Source organism: Monodelphis domestica, chromosome 8, assembly GCF_027887165.1.
Source record: "Monodelphis domestica isolate mMonDom1 chromosome 8, mMonDom1.pri, whole genome shotgun sequence".
Classification (NCBI taxonomy): domain Eukaryota; kingdom Metazoa; phylum Chordata; class Mammalia; order Didelphimorphia; family Didelphidae; genus Monodelphis; species Monodelphis domestica.
The window spans coordinates 54772292-54793803 of NC_077234.1; the positions used below are offsets into that span (position 1 = coordinate 54772292).

Here is a 21512-nt window from a genome sequence, read left to right on the forward strand (position 1 = left end):
GAATAAGGACTAATCATGAAGTTCCAGCCACCTACAGGTTCTCTGGCCACCTACAGGAGAAAAATTAGCTTCATTATGGTTACTTTCACCTAACTGGAGGCAAGAAAACTCAAGTCACTTTTGGTAGCCCCAATTAGCCCAAGTTCTGTTTATTGGGTAAACAGAACTCAAATTTCCAGATGGAGCCCAACCCAATGTGACTACAAAGATGCCTTAGGACCAGGAATGGAGAGGGAAAGATTTGTAATGTCAGGATATTTTTGATAAATAAGAGACTAGACTATTATAAATTGAAATTAACACAATATTAAAATTAATTCTTATTAACACAAAATAAAATGCTAAAAATAGTTTTGAATTTATTACCTTCTGTCTTTGACCTCATTGCTATATGCAGCCAGAATTGTTTTTACTGAGTCAGTGACCTTAGTCACTTTTCTCACCTATCTCTAAATTTTGCCAGAAGGGTTGAAATCATTATTGGCATTCTCAACAGTCTATTTGTTTGCCTATTTTTCCACAGCCCCTCCAACATTGGTTATTTCCATCTTTTATAATCCTACAAACTTGATAAGAATGAAATAAAATCTATGAGTTGTTTTAATCTCAGATTTGTTTCATCTGCTTCCCATTAGGGCCATTTTTTTCATTGGCTGTAGATAGTCTGCATTTCTTCCATTGTAAAATTTTCCCTTCTTATCTGTTGAAGAAAGGCTCCTGTTTATGTTTGTATTGGTTTCTTTATACATTAGATATTAAATCTTAAACAGAGATAATCAGTAAAAGCTTTTCTACAAATCATTACTTTTTTTCTTATTCTAGTTTCATTGAGTTTGTTCATATTAAAAAGCTTTTTACCTTTCTATAATAAAAAATTAACTATGTTGTATTTTGTAACCTTTCATATCTTTTTGGCTATTGAATATGAACAATTTTTGGTTATTTATTTCCCCAAAACCATTCATATGAAAGAAAACTGCTTCTGTTTTCTTCTCATTTTATTTGGCCATTCATTTTTGTTTAATAACACTGCTTTTTCCCCAAGTGATCTCATGTAGGTATATGATATACAATATTGGTCCATTCTACTTAGGACACCTCATCTTGAAATGAAAATACCAATGGCAGCAGGAAAAGAAATAGATGAGAGCAGTGAGAACAGAAAATTATTGAAATATCAAGGAATTTTTGCCTTATCTGACCAATGTCTTTAAACAGGAATCCAAACAAAATTCAAATTTAAAGGCATGAAGAATCATTTCTGTTTTTAATAACCAGTAGTCTACTAATTGATAAAGAATAGTTCTTTAATTCTAAAGGTGAATTGACTTGTTGTTTTTGTTTTTTTTTTCTGAGCTAAAGAAACCTGGAGGAGTTTTCCATGCACTGTCATAATTAGGTTAGAAATTATTTTCTCTACCAATGCTGATCCAAATCTACTTTGCAACTGTATAATCTTATAGAGTTCCTTGTACCCACTGAATAGTTCAGTGACTTATCCAGGGTCCCACAGTTAGATATGTAAGAAGCAGGATTTGAAACCAGGTCTTCTTGGCCTTTGATTTTGGAGTAGTACATCCAGAAGACAGAAGGTGTATTTGATAGCACCTGGTTCCTATATCTGAGTAGAGTCAGTGTTTAAGAATGCAATATTCAGGGCTTTTGAGATGAGTTAATATAGTTAATAACCATTACACTTTTCATCAGGAGCTACTATGCATAGATCCATTTCCTTTGGTTTAATGATCTTTTCTTTCCAGTAGTTAAAAGCATTTCTGGCAAGAATTCTCAGGACTTCTGAATTGCTATCTTTGTATATTTCCATCCTAAGTGCTTCCACCTGGGCTGGCTTTGTAAGTATTCATACAAAGAAAGCAATAATATCATTTCTCATAACCCAAATGTTTGTGCCTCCCCCATGGATAAACACTCATGAGCCTAATTTTCTGCAAGATACCTACAGAAAGCAAACCTATCACATTCATTTGTAAATCAATATTTAGCCCATTTTTTTTTCATTTTTAGGTTGCAAAGAATTTATTTACCAGCTACAATTTTCCTGAACACTTTCACCAGTTTACCATTGGTATAAGAGGTACAACTCAAAACCAGAAACTGACCTTCATCAATCTGTTGCATCAGCAGAGACTAAAATTGCAAAGCATCCACATTTTACCCAAGAAGCAAGTCATTTGTCAGAGAGGCAGTCCTGATTTAAGAAACCACAGTACCAGTCATAATTTATTCCCTCAAAGCTGGTAGTTTCTGAGAATTTAATGATGATAATATTTTCCTTTCTTCCCAGTGAAGCAGAGATTTGCTTTCCTTAAATCCTCTGTTTGTATTGCCTTCTGAAATGTTGTTTAAGAGCTGTGGTCTCTCCAAGCCTAAAATTAGAAATCATCCTGATTTGAACATGCCACATGTCTAGTTACTTCCCTAGTACATCTTTATATTAAAATGAATCTCTATTGGAATAATAATAGAAATATTATTAAAGATATTAAATGAAACAAACCATTGACTTATGATACTTAAGATAGAAGTACTAACCAGAAAGGTGGAAGAAAAAGAATAGAATTTATAACCACAATGCACTTCAACTCTGGCCTCTGTTAAAACATTAGACTATATAGAAATCTTTAAATTTTCATTTTATTTCTGCAGTTCCCATTAATTTCTAGTGTTTCCCTGTTATTAATGCCAAACATTATGATCCAGAAAATTAAATTAAAAGGGGTTGAACCAAGATGGATTATAGGCACAACCCAGTTGATATCAACCAACATTCCTAAGCAATTAACTTTTAGATAGCTCCTCAAATCAAATTTTAGAGTGGCAGAACCAACAAAAAATCAGTGAGACCTTTGCCCCACCTAAGATAATTCAGGATGTCATCAATAGAGGTCTATTACACAGGTGGGAAATAGCATGAAGTATGGCAAGAACATGATGGTATGTCTTGGAGGTGGCCAATATAATGGTGGCATCAGGAGCAGCAGTTTCTGTAGACTGAACCTTAGAAACTATAATTGAGTAGGATGAATAATAAAAGAGAAGTGACCCTTTATTGGGTTCAGCTGGCACTAATTAACAATTCTATTGCTCATAGCTATTTCCTCTTAATTCCAGTGTAAAAAAGATGCTTTGTGATTGGTCAAAAGGATGGAATAATTCTAGTCACAGCTCCAGTTGCAAAGCAAAAAGGAGTACTAGCACCTTTGCTTGAAGGGAATTAGGGTCTTTCTTGGTTAAGCACCATAGAGCAGACTGAGAGAGCAGTGATCACACCTCTCCACAGAACATGCCACCTTGGAAGCATGGGCTTATAGACTCTCAGAATTACCTCTGGAAAAAAAGTGTGAAAAGTTTGAAGCTTGGAATAGAACTTCCCTCACCCCAAGATGAGTAACATAAAGTTAAAAATCAAGAAATAGGGTAAGAAAATTAACAAACAACATCAAAAGAGGAATCAATCATGAATATCTATTATGTAGCAAGGAAGACCAAGAAATAAACTCAAAAATAGGAAAATAATAAGAAAATAATGAAAAGATAATTGATTTTTTTAAAGAGTATGAAAATACTGGAAAACCCTTTAAAAACAAAATTAGGCTAAAAGAAACACAAAAACTCACTGAAGAAAAGAACTACTTAAAAAAGCAGAATAGGTCATGGGAAAAGGTATGTACAAAGATTGACCAAAAATAAGAATTTCTTAAAAATTAGAATTGAGAAACTAAAAGATAATGACTCCTTAAGACAACAAGAAAAAAAATAAGACCAAGTAAAATAAAGACAAAATAGGGGGAAAAAAGTGTGAAATATCTCAGGAGAAAAATAACTGACCTGGAAAATAGATTGAGGAAAGATAATTTAAGAATTATCAAACTACTTGAAAGGCAGGATGAACAAAAAGGAAAAGAAATACATCATGTTTTAAGAAAGCATCAAGAGAAACTTCCCCAATACCTTAGATCCAGAGAATAAAAGAACACACAAATCAGTTTTCAAAAGATTTCAAAAATTTCCAAATGAAAATTCAAAAGATAATTATAATCAAATTCCAGAGCTCCCACATCAAGAAGAAAATTTTATAATCAGTCAGAAAGAAATGATTCAAATATCATGGAGACAAAATCAGGATCACACAAGATTTAGCTACAATCATGTTAAAAGAGTGTAGGTATAGCAATTAGAGAAGAAAAAGAAATTGAGGGTATTAAAATTGGCAATGAGGAGACCAAGCTATCACTCTTTGCAGATGACATAATGGTCTACTTAATGAATCCTAGAGAATCAACTAAAAAGCTAGTAGAAATAATCAACAACTTTAGCAAAGTTGCAAGATACAAAATAAACCCACATAGGTCATCAGCATTTCTATACATCTCCAACACATCTCAGCAGCAAGAATTAGATAGAGAAATTCCATTCAAAATCACCTTAAACAATATAAAATACTTAGGAATCTATCTGCCAAGACAAACACAGGAAATATATGTACACAACTACAAAACACTTTCCACACAACTAAAACTAGATTTGAGCAATTGGAAAAAACATTAACTGCTCATGGGTAGGTAATATAATAAAAATGACCATCCTACCCAAATTTATCTATCTATTTAGTGCCATACCCATTGAACTTCCAAAAAACTTTTTTACTGAACTAGAAAAAACCATAACAAAATTCATTTGGAAGAACAAAAGCTCAAGGATATTCAGGGAAATAATGGAAAAAAATACAAAGGAAGGTGGCCTTGTAGTCCCAGATCTCAAACTATATTACAAAGCAGTGGTCATCAAAACAATTTGGTACTGGCTAAGAGACAGAAAGGAGGATCAGTGGAATAGACTTGGGGTAAGTGACTTCAGCAAGACAGTCTATGACAAGCCCAAAGACATCAGCTTCGGGGACAAAAATCCACTATTTGATAAAAACTGCTGGGAAAATTGGAAGACAGTGTGGGAGAGATTAGGTTTGGATGAACACCTCACACCCTACACCAAAATAAACTCAGAATAGGTGAATGACTTGAACGTAAAGAAGGAAACAATAAGTAAATTATGTGAACACAGAATAGACCTTTGGGAAGGGAAAGATTTTAAAACCAAGCATGACTTAGAAGGAGCCACAAAATATAAAATAAATAATTTTGAATACATCAAATTAAAAAGTTTTTGTACAAACAAAACCAATGTGACCAAAATCAGAGAGGAAGCAACAAATTGGGAAACAATCTTCATAACAAAAACCTCTGACAAAGGTTAAATTACTCAAATTTACAAAGAGCTAAATCAAGTGTACAAAAAAATCAAGCCATTCTCCAATTGATAAATGGGCAAGGGACATGGATAGGCAGTTTTTAGTTAAAGAAATCAAAACTATTAATAAGCACATGAAAAAGTGTTCTAAATTTCTGATAATCAGAGAGATGTAAATCAAAATATCTCTGAGGTATCACCTCACACCTAGCAGATTGGCTAACATGACAGCTATGGAGAGTAATGAATCTTGGAGGGGATGTGGCAAAGTTGGGACATTAATTCATTGCTAGTGGAGTTGAGAATGGATCCAACCATTCTGGAGGCAGTTTGGAACTATGCCCAAAGGGCACTAGAACACTGCTGGGTTTGTACCCCAAAGAGATAATAAGGAAAAGACTTGTACAAGAATATGCATAGCTGTACTCTTTGTGGTGGCAAAAAACTGGAAAATGAAGGGATGCCCTTCAATTGAGGACTGACTGAACAAATTGTGGTATATGTTGGTGATGGAATACCTTTGTGCTCAAAGGAATAATAAAGTGGAGGAATACCATGGGGACTGGATCAACCTCCAGGAAGTGATGCAGAGTTAAAAGAGCAAAACCAGGAAAACATTGTATGCAGAGACTGATATACTGTGGTACAATCGAATGTAATGGACTTCCCCATTAGTCAATGCAATGTCCCTGAACAACCTGCAGGGATCTATGAGAAAAAACACTGTCCACAAGCAGAGGACAAATGGTGGGAACAAAAACACCTTGACTACAGGGGCTGAGGGGATATGATTGGGGATGTAGACTCTAAATGAACATCCTAGCACAAATACCAACAACATGGAAATGGGTTCGGATCAAGGACACATGTGATACCCAGTGGAATCGTTGTGTTGGCTTTGGATGGGGTGGCAGGAGGGGAGGGAGGAAAAGAAAATGATATTTGTATTCAATGAATAATGTTTGAAATTGACCAAATAAAAATAATGTTTAAAATTGAAAAAAAAGTGTAGGTCTTACAATGTGATACTCCAGAAGACTAAAAATCTTTAATTACAGCAAAGAATAAACTACCAACTAAAATTAAGTATATCCTTTCAGAGGAACAAAATGGAAATTTAATAGAAGACTTTCAAGCATTTCTGATTAAAAAATCAGATCTGAATACTAAATGTGAAATTTAAACAGGACTCAAGGGATCATAAAAAGTATATATGTGAAGGAGTAAACACAAGAGACTAAAGTTAAACTTTTTTACATTCCTATATGGTAAAATGATAAACACAATTCCTAAGAACTTTATCATTAATAGTATAGTTAGAAGAAGTCTAGAAGAGGAAGAGGGATGATCTCAAAAATAAATTAAAGGGCAAAAAAGCAAGAGAACTGGGAGAAGTAGAAAGGAGGAATGGAGAAAAAGAATGGGGGAATTTTCTCATACTAAAAATGCTCACAAGGAAGAACTTTTATAGCATGAAGGAAATGGGGGAGGGGGCATCAGTAAATGCTTGAACTTCAGAATTGGTTCAAAAATTGAAGTACATACACACACACACACACACACACACACACACACACACACACCAGAGGAGAAGGGGATAAGGCACATAGACACATAGGGGGGGTAGATAAAAAGAAGATAGTGCCATAAGGGAGACAGTGATCAGAAACAAAACAAACTTTTGATTAGGGACAGGATAAAAAGAAAGAGAGAATGATAAACAGAAGACAAGAATTTAATTGGAGGGAGGGAAATACATAGTTAGTAATCAGAACTATTAATATGAATGAGATGAGCTCACCCATAAAACGGAAGCATACAGAAGAATGGTTTAGAAATCAGAATTCAACAATATGTTAGTTTATAAGAGATACGCTTGAAACAGAAAGCTATACATGAAATTAATATAAAAGACCCAGAGCAGAATTTATGATGTTTGAGTTGAAGTAAAAAAAAAAATTAAAGGATAGTGATAGTAATCATGATCTCAGATAAAACAAAAATAAATATGATCTAATTTAAAGAGATAATCTGTGATGCTACATTTTGCTAAAAAAATACCATAGGCAAAAAATGCAAAGGCAAATTTCTCTTATAAAATCTTCATTTCTCAAATATTTAAATGAGTCAATGTATAAAAAATAAGAGCCATTCCCAATTTGCACAGTTGTCAGAGGATATGACCTATCAGTTTTCAAAAGAAGAAATCAAAGTTATCTATAATCATATGGGAAAATGCTCTAAATCACTAGCGATTAGAGAAAAGCAAATTAAAACAATTCTGATCTAATACCACTTCACACCTATCAGAAATAATAAATGCTAAAGGAAATGAGGAAAATAGGTACACTAGTAAACACTTGTGAGTTGTGAACTGTGTCTAACCATCCTAGAGAAAAATTGAGAATTATGACCAAAGAGTTTTAAAACTCTGCAACCTTTTGATTCAGAGTCTGCACCCACAAAGAGATAAAATAAAAAGAAAAAAGATCTCTGTGTACGAAAATATTTATAACAGCTCTTTTTTTGAGGTGACAAGGAATTGAACATTGAAGGAGGCTCATCATTTGGGGAACAAATGAACGATAATATGATAATGATGGAGTACTATTGTGCCTTAAGAGATGATGAGTGTCTGCCCTTTGATCCAGCCATAGCACTGTTTGGTTTGTACCCCAAAGAAATAACAAGGAAAAATACATGTACAAAAATATTTATATCTGCGCTCTTTGTGGTGGCAAAAAATTGGAAAATATAGGGATGCCCTTCCATTGGGGAATGGCTGAACAAATTGTAGTATATGTTAGTGATAGAATACTATTGTGCTCAAAGGAATAATAAAGTGGAGGAACTCCATGGAGATTGGAACAACCTCCAGGAAGTGATGCAGAGCGAAAGGAGCAGAACCAGGAGAACATTGTACACAGAGACTGATACACTGTGGTACAATCGAATGTAATGCACTTCTCCATTAGTGGCAATGCAGTGATCCTGAACAACTTGGAGGAATCTACAAGAAAATCCACAATCCACATCTAGAGGAAACACTGTGGGAGTAAAAACACCAAAGAAAATCAACTGCTTGAATACATGGATGGAAGGGATATTGTTGGGGATGTAGACTCTAAATGAACATCCTAGTGTAAACAACATGGAAATAGGTTCTGATCAAGGACACAAGTAATACCCAATGAAATTGTGCATTGACTGTGGGAAGGGTGGGTGGAGGGGAGAGAGGGAAACAATGTGATTATTGTAACCAAGGAATAATGTTCTAAATTGAATAAACTAATTCAAATGGGAAAAATAAAAGAGATGATGAAGATGTTGATATTAAAAACACAGCAAGATCTATGTGAAATGAGGAAAAGTGAAGTGAAAAGAACTGGAAGATGGTTGTGCACAGTTAAATGCAATATTATAATAAGGATCAGCTGTGAGAAATTTGGCTACTCTGATCAATATAATGATCAGAGACAATTTCAATTGACTTATTAAGGAAAAATGTTATCCATCTGCAGAGACAGAACTGATGAACTCTGAGTGCAAATTGAAGTACAGTTTTCTCATTCTTTTTCCCTTTTTTGGAAATATAGCTATTATAGTGTAGCCCCCAGAAGTAAGAGTGGACCCCAGTAAAATCAAATACATGGTCTGGACAGAATCACTCCTTTTATGAGGCCCCCAAACCCCTCCTTTCTAACCCCTCCATGATATACTTTATAAAAATCATATGTTCTTCCAAGAAATTACTGATGTCAGAATTCTGTAAGGAGCTTGGTTGGATGGTTACATATTTACCTGTGATTTATTATCCTATAGAAAACTCTGTCTAGATTCGATGAGGTAAACTAAGCCTATTGTAAAAGAATGATAAATTGTCTATATTTATTGTGTATGTGAAAAGTTTACCTAATCCCTTAGCCTATGTTACTTTCTCTAGAAAATACTAGATGTGATCAATAAACCTTGCCTCTGATTGCTACCATATTCAGTGGCCTTCCTGATTCATGTTGTGCTTCTCACCCCATCTCATTCTCCTCACCCCTTTGGGACACTGAATATTTGTCAGTATCACCTGACAATATAGAAATGTTTTACATAATTTTACATGTATAATTAATAGATATAATTTTATTCACCTCAATATATGAGGGAAGATGGTAGGGGGAGAAGAGAATTTGGAATTGTATTTCTTTAAAGAATATATATATATATATATATATATATATGACTGGCATGGGTAAATAGTAAAAATCTACAGCTCAGAAGGTCTTATTAGGAGCCAATATTATCCCTGGGTATATGAAGCAATATCCTCTGCTCTTCTTCCCATTTGAAAATAGATTCCAACAAAAGCAAGTTTTAAAGAGAACAAAGAATCACCAAAAGAAATTTAAAATGTATGTTGACTTCAATTGATGTGAATGCATATGTGGGAATGTATGAGAAAGACAGCAGAAAGAGAAGGGTGATGAGAAAGAGAAATAGACAAAAGTGTACAGAAACAGTAGGAAGTTGTCTGAATAAACAAAGGCCATGAGTGTGAGACAATTATGTTGAAATTGTCTCCCCACACACACAAATGAAGGTTCAAGAAAGAAGAATGTACTGGAAGAAAGTAGGAAGGGATGGGTTAAATAAGGAATTATTTTTTTGCCACACCATAATATAATAATTAAATCACTAAACTTTCTTGAATCTTATCTAATTGAGGTATATATTATCCACCTAACCTTGGGCAAGTTAATGGATCATAAATTTATAACTAGGAGGGTCTTTAGAGTTCACCTAGCCTGATCTCATCATTTTATATATAAAGATTTTGTCCAAAGTCACATAGCTGTTACCAGCAGTAGAATTTGAACTCAGGTCTTCCTAGATTCAAGGTAAACCCTCTTTTTATTAAATTCTAACCCTCAATTCCCTCCCAACCTTAACCATAATGAGGATGATAACAACTTATTTCAGAGGAGATAAGATAATTAGTTGGATCAGATGAGGTAATATATGCAAAATGATTTCCAGTCCTAAAGCACTATAAAAACTGTGATAATCATCATTCATTAGAGCAGAAATACTGTCTTTGCTTGGATTAATTGTATACAGTTTATACAATTCATTATACAATTAATTTTTTAGCATTACATAAAAAAATAACCTTCTCTTCCCCACCCCCACAAAAATAGCTTTTCCCCTAAGTTATGGCTTAGTTGCCCACAGAATAGTACCCACAGTTTGGGGCTCAGTACAATGGCCCTACTTCACTCAAACTGTAGAATGGTTCTGAGTATACTAGGTATTTAACACTGTTATTTTCTTATAGTTATAACCATGATAAAATTTCTATGAAGCTTACATTTAGATCAGACAGGAAAGAATATTGCAGGGGTTGGGGGTAGGGTGTTTGAGGGTGATGGTTATGATTTTTCCCTGTAAAATCACCTGAAAAGAGATATCATTTTAATTCATTCTTACTAAACATAGGCTGCTTTATTGTATTGAAGATTGTGAACTCCTTTTGGGTATAAACTATTCTTAACTATTATAAACTCGTTTATTATAATTATATTATAAACTATATATAATATATAAAAACATATATTAAAATTATATATTATAATTAAAATTATAAATTATTTCTTTATCCCCAGAGCAGTACCTAGCATCTAGTTGGCACATAGAAATTGCTTACTGACTCTTCCAAAATGGATCTTGTCTCAAGTATCAAAAGGAAGTACGAGTGCAATGGATTCATTATGAAGAAACCAAAATAATTCCCAGTCTAGCAAATGGCATAGAAAGGAGAATAGACTTTTTAACAGAAGTAGCACAAGCATACACCTGACACAGACAATAAAACTTATAGCCAGAACCTTTTCAGCAAGGTAGCTAGGGACAGCTCTTTCCCTGAATCACCATTGGAAAGAGAATGCATAGTGGGATGATCTAATCAGAATAAGAGTAGGCATATATTACCAATGGCCATTAAAGTTGCAATGCAATGAGCTGGACTGGAAATTGGCAGACCACTACCTCTAGACATATGGGCCAGGTCTCTCTAGTAGTGATTTTAGAGGGAGTTCTTGGGAGCTTTATAGGTTCCCCCCTGCAATAGGTAGGCAAAGAGATGTTGAAATGAATCAATCCACTAGAGATAGCTCATAAAGGACTTGGTGATTTTTCAATGAGAAGGGAAGAGAGGAGCTGGCATCCCTATAGTGACAGACTGGGGTTAATCTATGAGAGTAGTCATTGACATGGAAGCAGATATATACAAGTATTTATGGCTTGTCTAGGCTGGATTGCCTGGGAATCTTTTTAAGAAGCATACTTTTACTAGCAGAGGGACTAAGAGGGGTAATTTGAGAGAGGTGCTATGAATTCAGGATATCCAGATTTGAAAGGACTGTGTCTCTAGTCAGAGATCCCTCTACTGGACATAGCACAAAGCTTTGAAGCTAAAGGAGAGATGAGAGGAGTGTCCACATGCATAATAGGGTAGGATTCTCCATCAGATTGCATTGATGGAACTGAAGTGAATGGGTATTTTGTACCCATGGGGAAATTCATTCTCATCATGACTATTATTTGAAAGGCAGAGCTGTCAATTAAATTAGTATCAGTTGATTAGCTGGCATTTATTAAGTATCTACTCTGTACCAAGCAATGTGCTAAATAATAGGGAAAGGAAGAAGAACCAAAACTAGTTCCTGCTCTTGAGGAGCTCACAGTCTAAGGCAGGAGGCAACATTTTTTTAAATGCACCAACAAGACACAGGATAAATCAAGGGTAATCTCAAAATGGGGGCACTAAAATTAAGGGGAACTGAGGAAGACTTCTTACAGAAGGTAGGACTTGAGCTAAGTATGGAAGGAAGTCAGAGTGTAACTGAAAATCTGGAGAATGGAAAAGGGAAGATAGTGGTTGCTCTATCATTTTGTTGAGATGTCAATTATTGATTGATCAGTTGCAATATCAATACCACATCTAATGGCTTATATGGGATGTGCAGGGAGGACTAGCATCTCTGACATGAGGACTATCCAAGACTTTTTAGGGCTGCTTATCCACCTTTGTTGCCTACCTCACATCCATTGTTTCAAGAACTTGTATCATATGCAATTAGTCAAATTTCAGCAAAAGGTTCTCATCTCAACAGAGAAGATAAGCCAGATTGAAAGTAGCTGACAGGCCTCAAACCCAGTGGTCAGTGAGGGGCATATCTACCCCAAGTATATGAAGACTCCCTTGGACAGAAGGGGTAGATAAGAACAATTTGGTCCAATGGCTACAGAGGCAGCTGAAGTAGGTGCTATGGAATGCCTAGAGCTTGGTCAGACACTGAAAACATCAAGTTGATCTACTGCATCCCAGGCCATTGCCAGTCACCCTGACTTTTGTCTTGCCACTACACTAAGATAACTCTGGAAAAGGGAGTGAGACTGAAGACTTTGTGTAATTTTGTCTCACTTAAATCCAATTCAGTTCATGATGTCATTGGTCCTCTGAAAATTAGGGATAGACAACAACAAACACATCCAATCTCCCCTTACTGGAATATCTTGTTAGGTCAATGTCTCTAACCTTTCTCTTAAGCTCCATCACCAACTTTTTGCTGGACCAAATGTGCTAGGCTTCTTGTATCATGTCCAAAAAACTCGCCATGACTCTCCCTAAATAGACCTCTATTTCTGTGGAGAATATCATTGTTTGCTTCATTGTTTCATCCAATTACAAAAGAGTCATCTCTTAGTCTTTCCTCAGCCTGATCACCCATGGTCAATCCCTGCTTGTCAATTCTACTTAGAACGTGAATTCTTACTAAAGCAAGGAATGGAGATGATTGCAAAAGATAAAATAGGCGATTTGGATTACATGACATTGGAGATCTGCATAAACAAAAGAACATACCTAGGATAAGAACACAAATGGTTGACTGGGGGAAAAAAATCTTTATTTCAAATTTCTTTGGGCAAAGATTCTCTATCCAAGATGTATAGATAGCTAACAGAACACCAAAGGTCATTCCCCAATAGAGATGAGCTAAAAATATGAATTAGTGATTGTTAAAGGAAGAAATACAAACTCTTCTTTTCAAAAACATATGAAAGAATGTTCCTGTTTCTAAAGATAAGAAACATAACCAAGCAACCCTAGGGTTTCACCTAATAAGGACAAGATGACAAAATATAGAAAGAGTAAGCATTTGAGGGATTGTGAGAAGACATACTTGTGCTTTGTTCAGAGGGCTGTGAATTGGTATACCCATTTGGGAAATTAATTGTAAATTATGCAAATAAAGAGATTAAAATGCCCATATCCTCATCTCATATTCCAGGACTAGGCATATAAGTGAAAAAGAGAGATGAACTAAAATATTTATCGTAGCAATTTATGTGGTAGCAGAGAATTGGAAATGAAATAGATGCCCATCAATTAAGGAATGACTAAACAAATTGTCGTCCATGAATGTAGTTGAATATTACTGTACTATAAGCAAAAGGCAATATGATGAATAGAGAGAGAGAAGCATGGAAACAATAATGTAAATTGAGGCAAAGTTAAGGAGATAAAGTATACACAGTGAGTTTAAGATTAATGGGAAAAAATAATACCATGAAACAATAAAAAATGAAGTTCACAAAATGACAAGGAATGAGCTTCACTGCAAATATATCTGTCCCCACTCCTTTGCAGTGGCACCTGTATGTGTGGTTAATTTACATGAATGTGGAACACTACATAGGTCAGAGATTTTTGATGAATGGAGCTATTTTGTTATTTTTTTTCCAATTCTATTATCTTTTTTTAATGCTCTTTGATATAAAGAAAAGGCCTCTGGGAAGAAGAAAAGGAATATAAGGGGTAATTCAGGAAATGTAAAAACAAAAGATATAAAAAGTCTCCTTTTTAAAAAAGAGAGGGACTTTTTTCTCCCTTTTAAACAAAAATTTCTATGTTTATAGAAAATATCCACATGAAGCTAGGTGGCACAATGGATAGAACACTAAGCCTATAGTCAGGAACACCTCAGATACTTGCTAGGTGGCCCTGGCCACTCCTACTTGCCTCAGTTTCCTTATCTATAAAATGAGGACCATAATAGCATCTATTTTCCAGGGTCATTGTGAGGATCAAATGAGATAAATAATAATTATAAAGTACTAGCACAGTGCCTGACCCATGGTAATGGTTTATAATTAATATTCGCTGTTAATTTCTCATGGGAAATATTTGCATCCCACAAAGACTTTTTTTTCTATTCCAAAGGGTGGGAAACCAGCAATGAGATTTTTAAGGTTCATTTCTCTATTCTTAATTAGCATTTCTGAAATACATTTACATTAGCTAACTGACTTAAAATGTATTCTTTCATAGGAAAAACAAAATGCCATCTTTTTGATATAGACTGGCCAAAAGCAGTGTCAGAAGTAGATAGAGGAAGAGAGGGGCTTCTGGGTTTAATTTGCAATGGCAGTTTGATCATAAGGCAGCCAGAGAGCAGACTTGCAACCATAACCTTGACTGGGCAAAACTAATCTTTGCCTCCATTTGTCTGCCCAGTCGATGACCTCAGCTTTGCCCCATGGGCCTGGGATTGCCACTACCCTTCTGTTCAGTCTGTTTTGTGTTAACTAGCAATTGGAACAGCCTCAGATGGTGCCCTGATCCCATTTGGCCTCTGGCCCCTTGCTGGAATGCCAGTTCCCTCAGTTGCTTGTCCAATAAGTCGGTTCTTCCTCCTCTCACACAAAACCTTGCCTGAACTGACAGTTGCTAATTAGATGGCCCTGGGGTACCCCTGCCCCCTGACCAGAGCAGATCCTCTCTGGGTCTGCCCAATAGCTCAAGGGCCTGCAGAACCTTGCCTAGATAATATCTTTGTGAGGAGGCTCTCATATTGTTTAAATAACCCTTTCATTGCCCTATTAAAATATTGAAATTTTAGTATTAAAATATTAAAATATTTGGATTTATTTTTGTATCTGCCTGCCTAAAATAGATGATAAATTCATTCATGCCAGGAATGCTATATTGCACATATTATATTATACTATTGAACTTAGTACAGCTACAGAGGTAGCTAGATGACAGAGCCCTGGATCTGGAATCAAGAAGACCTGAGTTCAGCTTTAACCTCAGACAATTCCTAGCTGTGTGACCCTGGACAAGTCATTTTTAGTTCCTCAGTATCCTCCTTTGTAAAATAAGGACTATATAATGGCACTAATTCTTTCTGCTTTTGGGGCACTGAGATACAATCCTATACTGTTCTCTCTAAATATCTCTTGGCTTTGCCTTTCTACAGTGGAAGGAAAGAAATATTCCAAGGACTCTCCCATTGGTACCCTCACTCTAGCTGCCTAATACCCCAAAGGGAATCCATTCTAAAGCCAAATTCCTAGTGATATTGATTATCAACCTAAACTCACAAGTCATTGATTAACAAACCTGGCCATACTCTCCCCATTTCAGAGATTCTGAACACTAGTCTTACTCTTCAAATTCCTTTCTCCATCCCCTGCTACCTACTCTCATATTCTGATCCCCTCTAACCAGTCCCCACAATATTCCACTCTAAATATAACCACCTTCCATTGTGTTCTTTATAATACTTTGCCCCTAAGGAAAGAACTTTCATCTTTGAATCTTTTTGTTTCCCACTCCTTCCACCTTCTGGCTTTCATTGAGACCAAGCTCCCTTCTGATGGGATAGCCTCTCTGGCTGCCTTTCTTTCACTCCTTAGATTTCTATTCATTCCCACAGCTGACTGGTTGAGATTGGGATACTTCTGGCTCCCCAATGCTGTATCCAAGTTCATTCTACATCACCATATAGAACCTATCTCCCTTTGAGGACCACTTAACCCATATCTCACACCCAATCCAAATTCTGGTATCTATTAACTATAGTCTCCTTATTTTCTCAGTTCAGTGATTGACTCACAATCCTTTTCTCCAACTCTTTCATACTAGAGAACTATAACATACATATTAATTCTCCCTCTAACTTTACTCATTTCTCATTACCTTACCTCCATTTTATCTCAGCTACACCCAAAGATGTTCATATGCTTGATTCTGCCATCACCTAAAAATGTACCACTTTTATGTTCAGGAACTCTGAAATTTTCAAATCTAATCACAATTGGTTATCACACTGCCATTCCTTCTTCTTTGCAACTGCAAACCCTGATCCCCATGCTCATCATGACCTCCAATCCCTCAAGCCCTCTGGTTTTTCCCAGGTCATTATTCCTGTGCTGGCAACACTCTCCTCTTTTCTCTGTATTGACCTTTTGGTGAACCAGTTACACTCTATAGTGTCTTCTTCTTGAGTTCTTTGCCCCCTTTTCCTATTGTTGATATTACACTTCCATAATTGACTATGTGACTTTTCTAAATATTTTCAAACTAACCTCCAATATCTCCTCTCCCACCTTTTCAGCTGAAAATCTTGTCTCCTCCTTAACTCCCTCAATTTACATCATTCAGATGCCTTCTGCTATCGACCCCTTTCCCCTCATCTCACATCCCTTTTCTTTGCCAAAACAAACTTCTCTATATGACGAAATGGTGCCATTCTCATCTGTCTGTCAAATTCTTCTCTATCAACCTTACTTTTAAACTCTTACCTTTAGTCTTTCCTTGTATGCTTGCTTCTTTCTTCCTTAAAAATAGCCCGCCCCCATCTCCATCATTTCTTATGCATTCATCTCTACTGGCTATTATCCTACATATCTCTTCTATTTTCTAGCTATACTAATTGAATTGATCATCTACAATTGATGCATTACTTTCCTTTCATCTTACTTTCTTCTCCACACTTTGGCTTCCAATTTCATCATTCACCTACATTTGGCTCCTTCAAAATTACAGTGATCTCTTAATTGTCCAATATAATGGCCTTTTCTCAGTCCTCATTTTTTGACTTCTCTGCAGCCTTAGACACAGTTGATTATCCTCCTTTTCTAGATACTTGCTCTTCTCTAGTTTTTTGTAATGCTAATTCCTTTTGGTTCTCCTACTATCTAAGTGGTCACTCCTCAGTCTACTTTACTGGATGTAGGTACAAACACGCTAATGAAAGACATCCTTCAGAGCTCAGTTCTGGAGCCTTTGCTATTCTCCTACTAAACTATTTTATTTGGCAATCTCATAAACTCCCATGGATTCAGTTATCATCTATAGACTTATGATTCATAAATCTACTAATCTAAACTAAATTTTTTCTGCTCACCTCCAGTCCTGAAACTTTCAGCTCCCTATTGGATTTCTTGAACTGGAGGTCCTTTATACATTTTAATCTAAACAAATCTAAAGATATTCCCTTCCCAAACATGTTCTCCTAACTTCCCTGTAACTGCTAAGGGCATCATTATCCTCATGGACACTCAGATTTACAAACTAGCTATCATTTTGGACTCTTCACTCTCTCCAATTATATTTAATCAGTTGAGAAGTCATATTGATTTTGTCTCTCAACATCTCTTAAGTGAGATACTGAAATGTATGTTCCCTTCTCTCCTGTGACACTGCCACCATCTTGATGCAAGCAATTATGCCTTAACCCTGGACCATTGCAGCATCTTGCGCAAATTCATTCCAACCCAGCCTCAATCAACTAGCAACATAATCTTCCTTAAGCACAGGTCTGATCATTTCTCTCCCTTATTCAGTAAACCCCAAGAGCTCTCTATCACCTTCAGGTTAAAATAGAAAATCCTCTGCTTGGCATTAAAACCTCTTTATAACCTGATCCACCTCCATCTCCTACCTTTCTAGTCTTCTTAAACATTCCTCACCTCCACATATTCTGGGATCCAGTTACAGTGGCTAATGCTTCTTACAAAACACTTTCTATTTCTCAGATATCCCTGTGCCTGGAATTCTTTCCATCCTCATTGGTTCATCTTAGCTTTCTTCAATTCACAGCTAAAAATCTCACCATCTAGAGGAAAACTTTCCCAGTTTTCCCTAATTCTAGAGCCTTCCCTCTGATATTGCCCCCAATTCATCCTGTATATAGTTTTTCTTCACATAATAGCTTTCATGTTGTCTTATTATACTGAGAGCTCCTTGAGAGCAAGAAGAATCTTTAGCCTTTCTTTGTATCTTGATTTCTTAGCACAATAACTGGTATATAGTTGGTCATTGATAAATATTTATTGACTGGTTGATTCTATTGCTTAAACTAATGACGTGAATTACAACAAAAAGCTCTTATATTTGTTTTGGGGTCATCAAAGTCTTGGCAAGTTTCCATAGCTTGGTTTTAAAGGGAAAGCTTAAGGCAGGGGACAAAGTCCACATTCAAGTATTCCAGTAAAAGATGAAAACCAGATTGCAAACAAGAAAATCCTCTCATAAGCAACAATGAGTTTTAATGTAAAGTGACAAGAAAGGCTGAAAAACCAAATATATAAAAAAAAAATAAAAGTCCATTACTAAGGCTATTCAAATAGAATAGGAACAAAATTCAAGAAACAGAGGGTGGAGGCAGCTAGGTGGCTCAAAAGATAAAGAGACAGGCCTGAATCTGGGAGGTTCTAGGTTCAAATTGGAATATATACGATCACATTGTTTGAGAAGAAGAAGAAGGAGGAGGAGGAGGAAGAAGAAGAAGAAGAATTTTATCTTTTTCTTTCATAACAACTAATATGAAAATATTTTGCATGGCTGTAATTGCATAATATATATTAAATTACTTAGCTTCTCAATGCAGAGAGGAGGGGAAGGAAAGAATTTGAAATTCAAAATGTTTTTTAAATGAATGTTAAAATTGTTTTTACATGTAATTTTAAAAATATTAAAAATAAATTAGGTCAATAATATAATTTTTAAAATATGAGACTTTTTTCTCAGAAAGACAAGCCACCTTTCATCCCTAAAATTGAATTAATTTTACAAATGTCACTCTGACTAACAAGGAATCCAGTGAACTGGGCTTCTTAAACACATCTTTGCTTACACCACCTTCTCTCCATATATTTTCTGCTCTCCCTTCCTCTAACCTTTCCAAATATCTCATCATCAAGAATTGTTTATTCCTGGGGGCAGCTGGGTAGCTCAGTGGATTGAGAACCAAGCCTAGAGACAGGAGGTCCTAGGCTCAAATCTGGCCTCAGACACTTCCTACCTGTGTGACCCTGGGCAAGTCACTTGACCCCCATTGCCTAGCCCTTACCACTCTTCTGCCTTGGAGCCAATACACAGTATTGACTCCAAGATGGAAGGTAAGGGTTTAAAAAAAAAAAGAATTGTTTATTCCTGAAGGTGGAAAGAAGTCAGCAGATCCATGCTGCTAAATGGTCCTACTTCCTAGCTCTGAAAGATGATTCCCCAACTTCTAGACTTCCTACTAACAAAAAAAAAAGGTTCATTCTCCACCACCTCTACCAAACTTTTTTTTTTTTCCTGAATTCCATATTCATTAAGTTTAAGCAGAAAAATGCTATTCTTGTCAGGTCTCTCTTATAACTGTGAGACCCAGAGCTACCAAAATTAAAAAAAAAAATATTTTGAAAAAATAGGAGAAAGTTCACAATGGAATAGAAGACAATTATCTGAAAAGTAGTCAACTATTGTACTCTCCCAGAAACCCCTGCTTTCACTTCAGAAAAGGTTATTTTGAATATGCATAGACCTCTGGAATAAGAACTTGGAAAATGAAAATGACTAGCAAGCTAACCACTCCAGAATTTCTAGTTTTTGCTTGTTTTTATTTTTTTTGAGGTGGGGTGGTAATATATGTGAGGGGAGAACCTTAATCATTTTTATTTCTGGTATCTTACCTTTGCAATAAACACTGGCTTTTGGGCAAGGTGAAAGTCAACTTTATGGAAAAGGAAAAACATAATATATAATTATAAAATCATAATAAAATAAGTAACAATAGCAAACTAGTCTCTTATGGGTTCAGTTAGCTTAGATCTACTCCAACATCTGAATTTTCATATAATCACACTACAAGAAATATGATTGACTTGAAGATAATAATAGGATTGGGACAATATAATCACTGGAGAGTCTATTAAGATCCCAGTTTATTTATTACCTGTGTGATCTTGGGCAAGTACTGAAACCTGGAACTCAGTTTTTTCATATGCAAAATAAGGATTTGGAGTTAGATGATCTTTGAGGTCCCTACCAATTCTTAATCAAAGATGTAGTATATTTTGTATATATTTATTTTATGTCTCTAAAAGGAATGCAAATTCCTTAAAGACAAGAAATGATTCTTTTTCCTTTGTGTCCTTAGTGCCTAGCCCAGGTGCATGGAGGCACTTAATAAATGTTTGACAATTGATTTTTGCTCCTCTTTTCTGTGTATCTGTCTTTTAATTCTATTTCTATCTGCTCTTTTCTCTTACTACTTAGCTTTTCTAGCACCTTCCTATCCTTCCTATGGACTGTCTGCTTATCATGTGCCATAAATGGTTATCTTAAATATATTTGTATTTATTTAATGATGTTTTATACAACCTGTTCATAATTTTAAAGGGATTTAAATATTTTTATTCATTTAATTTATTTAAATTTTAAAATTTAAATTCATTTTAATTTTAAATTTTGAAATTTTAAATTTAAAAATATTGAAAAATTGGCAAAAATATTTTAAATCTCCTGTCTCTCTATCTATCTCTCTCTGTCTCTAGCTTGTTTCTATGTTGATCTCTCTCTCTCTCTCTCTCTCTCTCTCTCTCTCTCTCTCTCTTTCTCTATCTGTTGAGCTAAGTTTTCTTGTTTCCAAAGGAAAAACATCTTCAGTCTGGATCGTCTAATATATATTCTCCTATATATATTTTCTCGTTTTTCTGTTCTGTTATTGATTTAAATTCATGGGTTTCTCTGCTATTTTGCTAAATGTTGTTCATTGTAAAACTGGTAGGAAGGGGACCAAGCCTTGGATCTAAAGCTTGAGACACTGTTTCCATGAAGGAAAAGTGATCAGAAGCTCAGCCTGAACCTGAAAAGGACTTCTCCTATTTAGGGTAGCAGATAGGTATATTTCAGCCTTGTGGCTCCTCTCTCTGAGAACAGAGTGGCCAGCTTCTGCCCTCAACTTCCTGTTTCCCCTCCTCAAATTCTTTCTTGGAGAAGGGTTTGAGAAAAGACTCTAGAGAGGCTTATTCTTGCCACCCTGTGAGTTATATATAGAGATATATCCATGTGGACGTACATAACATGTGTGGGCAAAACAGCACCCACACACTACCATCAATTTGTTGTATTTAAA

General features: G+C 35.5%; 1 long non-coding RNA gene across 1 annotated transcript in view; it reads right to left on the minus strand.

The window, feature by feature from the left end:
• Positions 1–2031: 2031 nt before the first annotated feature.
• Positions 2032–21512, minus strand: part of LOC103091880 (uncharacterized) — a 31806-nt gene continuing 12325 nt past the window's right edge. The window contains exons 2-3 of the long non-coding RNA XR_008914225.1: positions 20068–20108; positions 2032–2387 (exon numbers count right to left, since the gene is read on the minus strand). This is a non-coding gene — a long non-coding RNA (uncharacterized LOC103091880). The remainder of the gene's footprint in view (positions 2388–20067; positions 20109–21512) is intronic.